This window comes from Takifugu rubripes, chromosome 5 (assembly GCF_901000725.2).
Source record: "Takifugu rubripes chromosome 5, fTakRub1.2, whole genome shotgun sequence".
Lineage (NCBI taxonomy): Eukaryota > Metazoa > Chordata > Actinopteri > Tetraodontiformes > Tetraodontidae > Takifugu > Takifugu rubripes.
Window position 1 is genome coordinate 4,097,063 of NC_042289.1, and position 15,653 is coordinate 4,112,715.

At 42.1% G+C, this 15,653-nt stretch overlaps 2 long non-coding RNA genes across 3 annotated transcripts; both read right to left on the reverse strand.

Moving 5' to 3' along the window:
• Positions 1 to 1,034: 1,034 nt before the first annotated feature.
• LOC115249858 (uncharacterized) lies at positions 1,035 to 3,565 on the reverse strand. 2 transcript variants are annotated; one of them, XR_003888485.1, is made up of 4 exons: positions 3,345 to 3,565; positions 2,301 to 2,380; positions 2,005 to 2,115; positions 1,035 to 1,851 (listed from the first exon to the last, which is right to left on the reverse strand). It is a non-coding gene; the product is annotated as an uncharacterized lncRNA (long non-coding RNA). The 2 variants fall into 2 exon arrangements; XR_003888484.1 differs by having other exon boundaries at positions 1,035 to 2,115.
• Positions 3,566 to 14,046: 10,481 nt separating this feature from the next.
• LOC115249856 (uncharacterized) lies at positions 14,047 to 15,367 on the reverse strand. Its single transcript, XR_003888482.1, has 2 exons — positions 15,308 to 15,367; positions 14,047 to 15,027 (listed from the first exon to the last, which is right to left on the reverse strand). It is a non-coding gene; the product is annotated as an uncharacterized lncRNA (long non-coding RNA).
• Between the last annotated feature and the right edge of the window lie 286 nt (positions 15,368 to 15,653).

The following is a 15,653-nucleotide window of genomic DNA, read 5'->3' on the forward strand; positions in this document are numbered from 1 at the left end:
CTTGACTATTGTGAAACACAAATAATACATGTTGGCAGATATTTCATTACAAACATTGATCTGATCATAAAGCTAATTATTGAAACATTAATACCAAAATATCAGCTGACAGACTGATGAGTGTTTCAACAAAAGTAGTGAGACTTACAGTTGAGCATCCATGCTGTTGCGCAGATTAAAAGAACACATGAAACCAAAATGGGAGCCCAGAATGTCCAATTAACACCAGCAAGTGTTTTTCCATCTGAAACAAAAGGGAAATTATGGCAATAACAATAAAATACACTAGGTTTAAAATCTTGCATTATTCTGTATCATATGTTCCTGAACTTTTTTACCAGTTATATTTACAATTGGGCCCAGAAACAATCTATAGATCTGTACATTGGTGAGACTAAACAACCACTGTACAGATGCAACGCCAACTCCTCAGGTCAGGATTTGGCCATCCAGCTACACCCAAAAGATAAGGGACACTTATTTGAAGAAAGCAAAGCAAAGCAAATTACCACTGACCCTCATGAGCATCAACAATAACGCTCAGTGACTCAGCACAGCACAACTGTGGGATTCCCACTAGTTCATTTACAATTGAAGAAGCCTCTCAGATAAGAGGTGAAAACAAAGTTCAGGTGAACTTCCTTGAGCCAAGAATTCTTTTTGACCTGGATGATTGAGAACATTCATCAACCATTTCTCAAAATGCAGACCCATTAGTCCTTGCTTCCTCGCGCTTGTGAAACATCCTCAATCAAGCACTGTTCCAGCACTAAGTTTGCAAGCTACCAAGTACATTCCTTATTTTCAAAATGGGTAAAACACAAATGAACTAAAAGAGTCAGTGGTCATTTCATGAAACATCCTGGGAGAACTTCCAAACTGCACTGATAAAGCTGCGATCCCAGGGGATTGGAACCCACAACCTTGTTGCTGTGATGAGACAATGTTAACCACCTCATCTAATCAGACATTTCCTCATGTAAATGAAAATAAACATTATCACACAGGCTCTTAACAAAAATAAAACTCATTTATTGCAGGAAGTAAAAACATACAATATTTACAAACATTTAATAATGAAAAAAATAGAAACTCTTAATGATTTCACACATCAGGTCCTGCAAGTTAGTTACAAACACTGTTAAACAGTTTATTATTTTACAAACAATATTAGTGGACCAGTTTCACATGAAACATTAGATTCTTCAAGGAAGAACTTCAGAGTTAAATTTCAACAACACCAAGGATCTAACTGAAACCAGTCTTTCAGAAACAGAAATAAAGTCATCAAACATTCAACAACATATAAGATTTTTACAATGTCGAAATAAGTAACCAGTGTTTTACATAAAATAAAGATGATGCAAACAAAACAAAGGAGAAACGAATGAGTAAATAACACAAAAATACATGAAACCAGACGTAAAGTGACAATTAATAGGAGTTTAAAGGCAGTTTTAAAAGATGAGTGTTAAGCTCTGATTTAAAAAGTTCAAGATCATTAATATTGAATTTAGGGTCAAAGTGCTAAAGTTTTCCATAGTTTGGCTTCTTGGCTTCTTAAAAAAGATGACAGTCAGTGAAGGTTAGACCCATGTCAGCAGCATAAGTCCCAAAGCTCTGCTACTGGATGACAACACAGTCCAAATATTACAGCACATGTGACTTTGGATCCTCTGTTCAGGTCTATACGTTTCTATAGACCTGCACTTTCAGCATGAAGAGTAAAACATCCTGGATCATTGATGTCGTCTCTGCTCAAGTCCTCCGTGGATAAAATCCATCTTCCCCCAGTTATTCTTCAATGGACTCCTGAGAAAAGTTTCCTCATCACTTTTTCCTCTCTTGTGACTATGAAGAAATAAAATGAAGGAACAATTAATAGATGCTGACAGGTGTATTTCACAAGAAACATCATTAACATTCTATTAATGCAGGGCCACAATAGTAAAATATCAGCTCACAGACTGACTTGAAAGTTACAATCAAAGAAGTGAGACTTACACAAAAGAGTCATTACGGAGATTAAAAAACAAACTGTAAAGATGATGCCGATAATTCTCCAAAGCGTCATGTGGATGTAAAGGATGTGTCGTCCATCAAGTGTGTTTCCATCTGCTCATAAAAGAGTATAAACAACAAAAACATGATTATTGTAATCACCAAACTGGCCATACTTTACTCTATGCAGCATGTCGTCATATGTGTTATTGTAATAAACGTATTTTTAATATTTTGAAATCTGTGCTCCGAATAACAGAAAGTGTAACTGACTCTATTTAGAGTATTTCAACTGTTACATTTATTAACTGTCTGGACCAACGTGACATGCCGACAGTTGTCTGAGGCCTGGACACAGACTGAAGCTCAACGTTGCGCACTGATAATTCTGTGCCAAGACGATAGAAAGGTGGGTGCGGACCGCTGCAGCGCCCCCTGCTGGCAGAGGGTGGTTCTGTGCATTCCACTGCCTGCACCAAACTGTAACTCTGTAGTAGCTCGTTTATTATTGGAAACATGTGAAGCACGTTAAATGTTGTTAATTAAATGGGCCAAAAAAAACCTTGTGGAGAGAAAATAAGTCTCAAATAAGTTTCAACAGCATCGAAACAGCCGTTTCTGACAGAGTTAATGACCAACACTGCTGTAATCTCAGCCAGAAAAGATCCAAAGGTCTGCTTTCAGACGGAGGAAGACCAGAGAATCACCAGGAACGTTTCAGAGCTTCTTCATGAGGGACTTTTACCAGAGTACCCAACACACCAGAACCCCCCCAGCAACAATAAGATCCCACTGGCCTGTGTGCAGCCTGGATCATGACTCAATAACAATCATGCAGCAGTATGTAAATGTAAAGTTCTCACCCCACATGACAGTGATGTTTCTGTCTTCTGTTTGGACAACACAGCCATAGATGTTGGTGTGGATCAGGGGGACCTCAGCTGTCAGGATGAGGATCACTGATCCATCCCCAGAAGGCAACGGGCCAGTTACAGTGATCCAGTTTGCCTTGGGGGCCCCGTCTTCAGTCAGAGACACTGAACGCACTGATTTGTCAGTACTGGTGACGTGGCACTTCAGCAATGCCTTGGTTCTGTCAACAGGGTTGGCAAACACACGGAGATCTGCAGGAGGATAGAAAAGGTGATGATCAGGGTGGGACCAGCCAGGGGAAGAAAAGATACTTTTGTATGTGTTCAGGTTCATTCCTGAATTATGTCCAATGAGCCAAATCTGTGTGGTTGTTAGATTTTACATGCTATGTTGTAAAAAACAGGTATTTCATGAATCTGTGTAAGTCCTCACAAAGATACAAGTACAAATATATGTGTGTGTTTATTCACCTGTTCTTTTTTCCGTTTCTTTTAATTTGATCTGGTGGATCATTTCTAGACAGTATCTCCTGATGAATTGTCCAAACAAATGGTTCCGAGCCTCATAGCCGTTCCACGAATCTTTAATCATTTCTGCAGAAGGAGACAGAACTTTCCATTTCTGAGCTCCAGCATCAAACTGAATGAAACCCTCTCCATTCACTGCCCAGTTGTCAAAAGCAGATTCAAGCCTCTCGTCTGACGTGATGCAGCCACGCCGCCGCTGAACATCTACAAGGATTGTTTTTCTCTTTAGTTAAAAGGTTTTAATTCCTCTTAGATGTGTTACGAAGCAAATGTGCTACAAACTTACTCCGTGTGTGATTGATGAATTTAGAAATCGCTTTGAGAGCATCAAAAACATCATAACATGCTGGTCTGCAGGTCCCAGGTAAGTTGTGGGATTCCAGGACGGGTTTGAAGTGTTCTTGTTGTGTCCCACTGTCACAGTGAGAGATCACAACTCCATCAAACTCTGTAACTTGTTCAAAATGGGGCCCAGATCCAGGCTGAACACGTCCTGTAGACAAGAACTCAAGAGAATGGGAACCTGAAACACACAAACAAATGGAGTCAAAACTCTGGACCCTCACAGTGGGATCAGCGGTTCTGACAAAAATAATCATGTTATAAATTGATCCCAATCTCAGGTCTTGTCAAATTAATATTGAAAGATGTAGACAGTTTAATATTATGGTTAATTATTTTAAACCTTAAGCTGTGAGTCGTATCTGCTCAAATTGGTGGACGGTATCAAAAAAAGCTAAAATATCTCTTTGATCATCATCATTGATCCTCTCTGAGCCAGACCACCACATGTCAGGATAAAAACCCACATCTCATCTCCTCTCATCCTGATCACCAGAACTCCTCAGGGCTGCTTCCTCGTTCCCCTACTATAATCCCTCTTCACAAACACTCAACTGGACAAAACACCACTAAAAACAAACAACCAGAATGAAAAACAGCCTCTTTCCACAAGCTGTGAAGGAAACATGGAGCAGCAGGATGAGAAACAGGTCAAAAGACCCAACAATAACCCAAAATATCATAATACATTCCTCATAAACTGAATATAAACAAGGTTTACTACAGCACCTGAACAGGCACCAATAAGAAAAGAGGTTTAATCTCCACTCTCTTCGTACTCTGTGTGCAGGCATCAAAATCAAAGCAAATCCTCAGATAGTCAACAACTAAAAAACACATCTGTGTTTGGACAGTTACCTGCAACTTTCATGCATATGCTTTTGAGATTAAAATATTAAATACATATTAAAACACACACACACGCACACAGGGCAGAGGTACTTTAGCAGATGATTCATCAACCGGAAGTCTCAGTGTGCAGTACTGCTGCGCCCCCTAACGGCTCAGTCAGGAACAGCACCACGCACTGGAAACAGAAACACTGAAGTTTCCACGTTCGGTTGCCCATGTTGGCGTTTAGAATAGTGTCACTGCCCAAATATCTTCAAGTATTTCACCAGCTTCCTGGTGCATTATTCGCTATTGATGTTTTTATTGCAGAGCTAAACAAAAACAAAGGGCGTTTTTGAATACGTTTGAATACGTTTTTGAGTTTTTTTTATAGTTTTATATTTATATTCTATTTTTTATTTATTCTATTTCATTTCTTATTGTACTCTATTTTTTTTTATCTTTAATAGGTTTTTATGGTGTGAGTCTTTGGGGGGCATCTGAGAGGAACAAGACCAAATGTGGGAGAAGAGCATCTACACAGAGAGCTGATTGATTGATTGTCTATTTCTACCTGAGAAAAGCGCAACACAGCGCTCAGAACGTGCGTGTAAAGAAAGTTTCCTCAACTTACCGCATTCTGCTGCTGGGAGCAGGATCCAAAACAGAAGACAAATGTTCATCTTCTAAATGAAGGTCGCTAAACACTTGTTGTCCTCATCTGAAACAGTCTGGAAGAACCGTGACGAGGGTTCTTTGTGATAAAGACCGATTCTCTTAAAAGCGCGTCTCAAACTAGACGAGTGTCGCGGGGATATTTGAATGAGGGAGAAAGTCGTGGTCCAATAAGAGAGCTGGATACCGCATTGTAGGCGGAGCCTCCGTTCAGCACCAATCAAATTCCCCCCATAGAGGTGACGTCTGGGTCCAAACACGTGTTCACTGACACCGCCTTCGGACAGTTTGGAATTTTAGCACATAAACTCCTGATAACCGGATTTAAAATGATCAATTTCTAGCAACATAATTTGTGTCTTGGTCTCGTGGGACCTGCTCTTTCTTCTTGTATTCTTGACAGACAGCGATGGTGTTTTATTGCTATTTTAGCAACAAAACTGTTTTGGACTCATTTTAAGGCTACAACAAAAATAGTGAGACTTACCTTTGAGCAACAGTGATGTTATGCATGTGAAAAAGAAAACTGGAAGCAAAACAGAGGTGAAAACTTTCAAAAATGTCCGGTCAACACTTACATGGAGGATGTGTTTTCCACCAAGTGTTTTTCCATCTGCATTGAAACAAACAAAATAACAAAAATTGAATAAAATAACAATAAAACCAAAACAATGAAACAATGTATATGGGTCTACTTTACTTTACATGGAAAGTATTGTAATATTTATAATTGTAATAATCATATTTCATATATTATAGACGTGTTACTATAAACAACATATGGATGATGGGAACTAACTGACACTGTGTAATACTCCAGACTATCATGCATAGAGGCACAGTGGAGCACTACAAGAGGGGAGATCTAAAAGAGCTCTGCAGTTTGGATTTCATGTTCTCTGTCTCTAAAGCAAATTTTGTTGTAAGATTGACTTCATTTGTCTTTACAAGCTGCTGTTGTTATTCCCTCTCTCTCCGTTACCCCGTGTGTGTGTGTGTGTGTGTGTGTGTGTGTGTGTGTGTGTGTGTGTGTGTGTGTGTGTGTGTGTGTGTGTGTGTTCACCTGTTCTTTTCTCAACTTCTCTTAATTTGATCTGACGGATCATTTCTGGACACAGTTGTTGGGGTCCAGGGTTGTGCCTGGTCTTCCCTCCAGGGGGCGTGAGGAGCTCAGTTTGCGCTGCAGGCAGGCGCACGTGTGGGCAATTAACATCTGGCCACCTACTTAAGGAGGGAGCGCCTGCCCATCAGGGCCGGAGGGTTGTGGTGCTTTGTGGAGTGTTGCCCCAGTGTTGCTTTGCTTGGCCTGTCTTGTCTTCCCTGCACATTTAAGTAGTGATGTCCAAATGAGGCTTCATGAGGCTTTGAACCCTTTTGGACCATTGTGTTGAAAATTGGTTCATTACTCGAAGCTTCAATAATTTCGAACGCGGGCGTCATCTGCTGGCGCATTGGTGGTACTGCAGCCATGCAAAAGGTTGATGACCCAGCAAGCGTGCACTTTGAGTTTTGCTGTTTGTGCACTTTTGATGTTGTATTATTATTATAATATTTTTCTATATATTTTAGGAACAGATGGGGGTGTGGGCCTAAGGTGCTTGGGTGAACTGGTGTGCTTATGCATTTTTATTTAAAAACAACAGTTTCTCCACAGTCGAGGGTTTGAGGCGGTTTCTCTTTTTTGAAACCATTTCCCCGGCTTTAGAAAACACCCTCTCGCAGGGCAGAGAGGATGCTGGTGTTGCGAGGTACTGGTTTGCCAGGTGGTACAGGTTTGGGTACAGGGCTTTGTTTGTCGTCCAGTACACCAGAGGGTCCTGTGATCGTTCAAGTGGAGGGGCTGACAGATAACGCTGCACCTCCACTATGGCATCAGCGGTGGCATTCCTGGACGCTCTTGCTTCTTCAGCATCCTTGTCCAACAGCTTCCACGGATCAATGACTCAAAATAAAACATTACATAAAGTTTAGTCCGTACATGAATCAATGCAAATAAATCTGTTGATCCAAATTCTATCATTTTTGTACCTTGGGAAGAAGCAGCTGGTTCTGGCTGTGCTGTTGAAGTGGATGGTGGGTCCTCTTGGGTGGGTGCATTACGCAACAATGCCGCACACTCTGATTTTAACCGGTGCACAGCTGACTCGGCATTTGAAGGGCTTTGGAATCCGAGTGTTTTAAATCTTGGGTCAAGTAATGATGATAAAGAGAAGATGCTTGTGGTTTCTATCCCACTGAGTTTCATTCATAATTCTATTGAGGTTTATGCCAAGGTCTTTTGCCATTTTGTTTGAGTTCTGTGCCATCAGCTCACTCAAAGCATGCTTCAGCATTTTTATCAGGGGTGTTATTTTTGATCCCGACACCTCGTTTCATGTGAGAGCTCTACGGCGGCAGCATGAAAAGGTGACGGTATCTTCCTACACTCAGATGCACACTCAAAGTCATCTGCAGTCAATAGGTCCAAAGCTGTGGGCAGAGTGGTCAGAGCAGCGGCAGCTGCATCCCTCTGCTCATAAAGACGCTGCAGCGTCTCATAGGTGCTATTCCATCTTGTGTCTACTTCAATTATTAGTTTTGTGACAGGACGGCCCATTTGCACCTGGATCTGCTGCAGCTTCTCTTTAGCGGTGGTGCTGGATTTAAAATAGGTGATCATCCGCCTCGTTTTTGATCTTATATTATCTAGCCCAGGAGTAGCATCCATGGCCTTTTTGACAATCAAGTTTAGTGCGTGAGCCAGGCAGACGGCGTGCTGCACCCGCAGAATATTTGCTGCACCCGCAGAATATTTGCTGCACCCGCAGAATATTTGCTGCACCCGCAGAATATTTGCTGCACCCGCAGAATATTTGCTGCACCCGCAGAATATTTGCTGCACCCACAGAATATTTGCTGCACCCACAGAATATTTGCTGCTGAATCAGTCACCAAGCACTTCACCTTCTCTTCAAGAGCCCATTCCCTTGAAAGCTCTCGAGCAGTTCCAGCGATGTTCTCTGCTGTGTGACTGATAGGAAAAGGCCGAACTCCCACCAGGGTGGTGGAGAGTTCACCTGCATGAATAGCATGACAGGTGACAGCGAGATACGCATCCATGTTGATGGAGGTCCACATATCTGCGCTCAAGCTGACACTGTCAACATTCTGCAGGGCTGCCTTGGCCTTCTCCTTTTCTTCCACTTCCCTCCTCTCCACCATGGCTTTAACTGTCTGCCTTGATGGAAGGGTGCATGTGGGATCCAGTTTAGCCACCAGAGCACAGAAGCCAGGATCAGACACCACAGTGAAAGGCTGGGAATCTTTCACTATGAAATCCACTAGAGCTTCATCAAGCTCCTGCTTCCTGCTACATAAAATATGGAAGTTAGCAGAACAAGATTAATTTAGTTCATTAACTAATTCTATACACCCAAACCTGCGCAGTAAACTTTAAAAGTTACTCTTAATATTGCCTGGAACAGCACCCACTCACCTGGTGGAAACGTCATCACAGCAGCCTCATCATTGATGACGTGTTGTTATTATATGTCGGGAACAAAGCAAACACTTCACCTGCAAATTAAAAATGAGATGCGTGTGTGGTTTATTATTTGTTACTGTGTGAATAAGAGTTGAAAAATACGTTTGTAACACTTACCTTGTTCGGCGGCACCATTTCAAAGTGGTCCCAGACTTGAGATCTCTTCCTGGTTGGTTCCATGTGTGGCAGGGCGTGGCCTGCGCTCCGAACAGGTGCCATATGGAGGTAGTGCCTTAATTGGTGGGTGGGGAGAAAAGGTTTATATAAGGCACTGCCTCCAGCTGGCGTTAGTTGTTTTCCCCCTTCGACGGTCCGGCGGGGTTGCGGCTTATCTGGGCGGTTCCACCAACAAACTGTTTCACAGCGCGAGCTGTCTGGCAGCGCCAAGAAGGTTGGTGCTTCCTCCAGCCATCCTTCCACCTAGAGCGCTTTGCCGTGAGGGCGTGCGCGCTAGTTTGCCCTGGGCAGGTAAGGCGCAGCAATGCGCGTCACTGACTCCCCCACTCACTCGGTTGATAAATGTTAATGGGGCTGTTCTTGCTGCAGTTGGCTGCCGGCTGGTGTCAGTGGGTCGCGTCGCCCCAGCGGGAACCCCTCACGGAGTGGGGGCGCCACCAAACACAGTCGGCACGGACCACCTCGCTGACTGGACCCACTGCTGCTTTGGCTCGGTCCTTTGGTTCGGGATTCTCTCCCTCTCCCCTCGCTCCCCTTTGCTCGGAGAAACGGCGCTGAGACGTGGTGGTGTCGCCGAGGCCACCACGGAGCTTTTGCCTAAATTTTAGACTCTTAACAGTGTGTAAATTGTATCAATTTATATTTACTTTTTTAGGTTTTGTTGCGTTTCGTTTCTTGGTTGACGTTGTGTTCTTTTAGACGATCTGGTCACCATTTATTTGCCTGTGCGCTCGTCGCGTCTGATTGTTTATCATTGTAAATTTAATTGTTCTCTTTTCTTTGGACAGGTGCTGCGGGCCAGGCCGGGGACCCAACCCTTGGTGGAGGGCGTTTTCATCCCCCCTCGTGTGTAGTTTTGTTTGCAGTAGCACGGGTGTTTTTAGTTTATCTCCCCTAATTGAGTTTTACCTGCCGGTGGGGCCCCAGCCCTGTCCACCCTCTTTTGTTTGACTTTTGTACAGCCGAGTTATTTTTTGTTGAGTATTGGATTAAATAAAATTGTAGTGCATAACCCTCAATCCTGTCTCTGCCTCTGGAATAGAACCTTATCTGCGCGTGCCTGTTCTCCAGTTAATTCCTGGGGTGAAACTCCCCAGGTGGCGTTGTCGTTAACCGTTCCACCTCTCCCCACCCCGCCATGCCAGCATCTACTGTACCCTGCAGAAGAATATTCTCCAAATGTGGAGAAATTGTGAGCAAAAAAACTGGTTAAATCCCAATACTGTGGAAAAAATAACGTACCTCAATAAAAACCTCGAGTCCACAGTTACACAAGAATACCCAAGCTATGGCATATTTTACCAGCATTTTCTCCTTAACAAAACAAAGCTCACGTGTGCGCCTCCCGGTCACCAATAGCGGCTCCAACCCTGCAGTGCAGGGCTCGCGGGTCGCCAGGAGAGGGCGCTAGAACTACAACTTCAGGTAAACATTACTTCGAGTAATCATTACAAGTGGTTCGGGAATTCACAAAAGCTTAATTTGCCCATCATTACTTTTTGTCCTGATCGGAACCAGACAAATCTACCGAGCTTCATCTTGTTGTTCTATTTCTTTTGGTTTTAAAGGCAGTTGGCATCTATATTGGAGCTGCCACCTTCTGGTCCTCTATCTAGCGTATCCATCCATCCATCCTTTTTACTAGACCAGTACGTAAGAAATTTATAAAGCTCTTTCCTCCCACCTGAACTCTCTACCCAGCTCATCCACATCCACCATTCCCAGTTTCCTCAGTCCATCATCATCATCTTCCTTTCCTCACTATGATGCCTACATATTAAAAGCACATGTTCTGTTGTCTCCAGTTCATGACACTGCTCACATAGATGGATGCTTCTCCACAATGTATAGCATATTGTCTAAGTTGCTCTGCCTAATTCTTAACCTTGTTATTATAACCTGCTCTTTCCTGCTCTTTTCCCTTCTCCTTGATGCATTGTCCCTCCTTAGTATTGGAAAGAAGATGCCTCCCCTTGACCTGTTTCCCCACACACTGTCAACACTGCTCCTGCTTTTAATGGTTATACACCCCCATATCCTTGGCCACCTCATCACCCTTCCACCCAAACCCCCCCTTTTGTGCTGTCTCCTCCCAACTCACTAGCAGAACCCCCTTTGTAAGATGTTCACCCCTCTGACCTCTTGAATGAATCCAGTAATTAGCAGCCAACTGTTTCCTCCTCAGCCACAGTGGCATTTCCCCAGCCTGTTCCTGGAGCGCACACACAGGTGAGATTTTGACTGGCCCATGTAGACTAAGTGCTTGCACCGGGATCATATCCAGCAAAGTTCTGAAATCAGCTCTACATTGCTGGGATCTCATATTTACCACTTTTTTCTTTTACATTAACTTACTACCTGCCTGATATGATCCTTCCAGCTCAGCCTCTGGTCAAAGTAGATCCCAAGGAAGCGGAAACTCTCAACCCTTTCTAACACACTCCCATATGTTTTTAGATTGCTCTCTCCTACCCTCTTTCTTGTAAAAAAAACTTTGTCTTTTCAGATGAAAACTTAAGGCCACATTTAATTCCCCATCTTTCAACTTTACTTATTACCTCCTGCATCCTCTTGACAATATACTGGAAGTTCCTCCCTCTTGTCCAAGGAGCCCCATCGTCAGAAAACAGCGACCTCCCCGTACCATCGGGAATACTTGGAAATATATATTCAATCATTTATCATTAGTGAATAAAGATTTGGACTGACCACTGAACGCTGTGTAGCGTTTTCAACGATGTTTTGTCTTGACATTTCTGCCCCCATCCTCACCTGGATGGATCTATCACTTCGCTTTTTTACCCACTCTCACTGCTATTTTCCTGCTGGTAAGAAAGTTCCTGATCCATGCTGTTGATGTGATATAATTTCATAAGCAGTCCATCCTTTCCCATCATATCATATCCTTTTTCTATATAAAAAATACAGCATTACACTTTCTTTATTGATCTGGACTGTCCTTATCTCATTCTCTAAATGTAAAACCTACCGTGCTGCTTCTTTTCCTAAACCCACTTTTATATCATTTTCAGTTTTTCCCTGGTTTCTAAATAAGAGTTCAGCCTTTCATTAATCATTTTTTTTCCATAGTTTTGCCTACAAAGGTTGTTAGATCTATTGTTCTGTAGCTCTCTAGCAAACCCGGGTCCTTGGCTCACAGATTGGTACAATAGCAGTTTCTTTCCATTGATTAGGTCATTTTCCCTCCCCTCACAGCTTATTATACAATTTCAATAATGCCCCTTTACTTTGAACACTAATTTTATCTAATATAATTTATTTGGTCTTCCCTGGAGTTGTTTTTCCAGCTTTTTAAAAATACATTATTTGGTATTGTCATTGAAAACCTTGTCACACTTGCCTTTTTCTTTCAATCCTGCCTTCTTTCTCTTTATTACTCAAATTTTCTGTGCTTTTTGTTTTAGCAAATATTTGTGCTATTAGTGCTGCTGATTATTTGTCCTCTACAATAACGTTCCCTTCATCTTCCATAACTGGGCATCCCTATTCTTGTCTACTTCCTAACATTCTTGTGATCATACCCCACAGTCTTGTCGTTGGTGTCTTCCTACCAAGTGACTCACGATACTTTCTCCAGGACTCCCGTCTGTTCCTCTTATCACTCCCCTCGCTGTGAGGAGATTCCCCTCGTCTTATTCCTCTCCCTCTCCCCTTCAGTTCCTTGTCTGTGTTTCCCGTGTCTGTTTCCAGGCTGGGAGGGGCTGCTTCCTGCTTCACTCCCATCATGCGATCTACACACCTGGAACTCGTCTTCAGAAAATCACCTTCACCTGTCTCCTGGTTTAAAAGACTGGTCCACGCTTCCATCATGGCCAGTTTGTGGTGCAGCCCTCCGTGATCGCCCATTCAGATGTCTGTTCGTGCCACCCAGCCTGCTCTGACAAAGACTTTATTAGCTCTGGTTCTTTGAGGGATTCTGCTGCCACCTTTTCAGTAAAGTTTAGTCTGGTCAATCTACTCGGTCCTGTGTGTGTCTGCTGCTCCTAAAACGAGCTGCTGTCTGCTGTTCCTTAGAATTTATTAAAGTCTTGAGTTTCAGGGTTTTTTTTTTTTCTCAAAACCATTTTTAAAATTTCTTTGATTTACTTCTTGGAATAGTTGCATTTGCTGCTTCAGTTATAAATTGACATATTTCATTATTCAGTTCTGGTTTACACCAACTGCCCTTAGTTCACCCCAGCAAATATTCTGAATGTATCCATTTGCTCCCTCACATTTCCATCTTCCTCCTCCTTTGTTCCGACCCCTAACGCTTTCAGTTTCTAGACCTATTGGATGATGGTCTCTACCCACTGTGCTGCTTCTCAACACTTCCCAGTTGCTTTTCCATGTTAAAACCTGTGATGCCGATGTGTGATCTCTTGATGGCTCGGTGCCCTTTGCCACTTTCACCCTCACGGCCAAACCAGTATTCAAGCATGCCTTTGTCATCTAACATGTCTTCCATTACTTCGAGTCCTCCTGATATCCCCCCATGTGCATTAAAATCTCCACACCAAAATATCTATTAACTTAATAAACCCAAATTTGGTTTGAGTCATGCCTCTTGTACACAAATAATATCCACGTGTTCCTGTAATTCAGGGATATATTTTTTAAAGTCTTTCCTGTCTGTGATGAGACTTTGACCATTCCACTGGAGTATGTGTATTATGGTATGTAGGGGTTGCTGAATGAAACACATGATTTATTTGGTTCATTCATCTCTTCCACTCTTTTATTTTTACTCACAAGCTTCACTGCCTCTGTTCTCTGCTCTTCTCAGACTTGTTGAATTACAACTGTTTTCTCCACACTGTAGTTTCCCCAGTTACATTTACATTAACTGTGCCCCCCCCCCCCCCCCCCCCCCCCACACACACACACACCTCTGCTCCCCCCTACACACTGTAATGATGGTCATACCTTTGGCAATTGTAATACCTAATAGGAGGTTGAATATAGGCTCTCACACTAAAACTCCTGTATCCTATAATGATCTTGTCAGTGAGAAGCTGACCTTTAAAGGAAAACAAGCCCAATCAAATGTTTCCTCATAAACTGGAGTAAAAGAAAACAAAGTTCTTTAAATATGTATCACACAGGCTCTTAAAAAACATTTATTTTAATACAGGATATAAAAATATACAATATTAGAAAGCAGACATTTATTAGATAAAAAAAGAACAAACAGAGAACATTTTCTGTTGATGCAATCATCCTCTTAAATATTCTTCAAGGTGCTTCTGAAGTGTGTTTTCATTTCTTCCAGGGGTGATTTATAGGTTCAGAGCTTTAGCACCCAGAGTGCCTGGCTGGTTCAAAAGATGACACTCTGGTCATTCCAGTTAATGAGTTCATTCAACACAATTTAGGAGTCTTAGTTAAAAAAATCATGGAAAAGTGATCTTCCTCCCTGAAACTATGGTATGCATGAACTCATTCATGTTACAGTTCCTCACACACACCAATTAAGTTAGGCTAACAGACAATAATCTGTTCCATTCAATTCAATGCAGCTCAAATGGGGACTAACATTTGTTGGTGATAATAATGTGTCGCGTGTATTGGGGTGTAGAGTAGTTGTCCAACATAACCACTGTATATTTACATCACGACACTCCTGTTAAGAGCCTAGACACGTTTTTATTTCTAGTGCTTTTTGTAAGTCTGTTAAATCATCTGTGGAAGAAAATAAATAGTTCAAAGCTTAAGCAGCCAGAAAAATAGACCATTTATGCCTGTGCTCCTTCACTTTACAAAATCCTCTTATTATTCTTGACTTTGTTGTAATTAAATGGAGGATGAATTAATATGTGCTGAGAGGTAGATCTCATTAGAAACTCAATGATTTGTCCACAAAAATGTTATTGTTAAAATATTTCAACAATACTAAATCAGCAGCTGACAGACTGACTTAAATGTTACATTTACTGTAGTGATACTTACTGGTACATTTGAGCACCAGTGCTGTTGTGCAGATTAGAAAAAGAACACATAAAAACAGAATGCAGCCCAAAATTATTGTCCAACTGACACTTGTGGAAAGAATTTCTCTTCCATCAAGTGTGTTTCCATCTGGAACCAAAGAAAAAATAGCATTGTTACTAAAAACATTGTAATAAAAGTAATAATTACAATAATAAACTAATAATGTTGATGCTGACAAATGTAGCGGACACTATTCACAGTGTTTAAACAGTTATATTTCTTATTTTCCCAGCGCTCAAGTATTTCTCACATCAGATTTTTAACAAACCTAAACTAACTGAGACTTGAACACAACGTTAAAATTCCAGCCTCTATTGCTTTGACTCAATAACAATCATGCAGCAGAATGTAAATGTAAAGTTCTCACCCCACATGACAGTGATGTTTCTGTCTTCTGTTTGGACAACACAGCCATAGATGTTGGTGTGGATCAGGGGGACCTCAGCTGTCAGGATGAGGATCACTGATCCATCCCCAGAAGGCAACGGGCCAGTTACAGTGATCCAGTTTGCCTTGGGGGCCCCGTCTTCAGTCAGAGACACTGAACGCACTGATTTGTCAGTACTGGTGACGTGGCACTTCAGCAATGCCTTGGTTCTGTCAACAGGGTTGGCAAACACACGGAGATCTGCAGGAGGATAGAAAAGGTGATGATCAGGGTTGTCTGTTGTCACTCTTTGAACAGGGAACCAGCAGTGATGAGCAGCTCACTC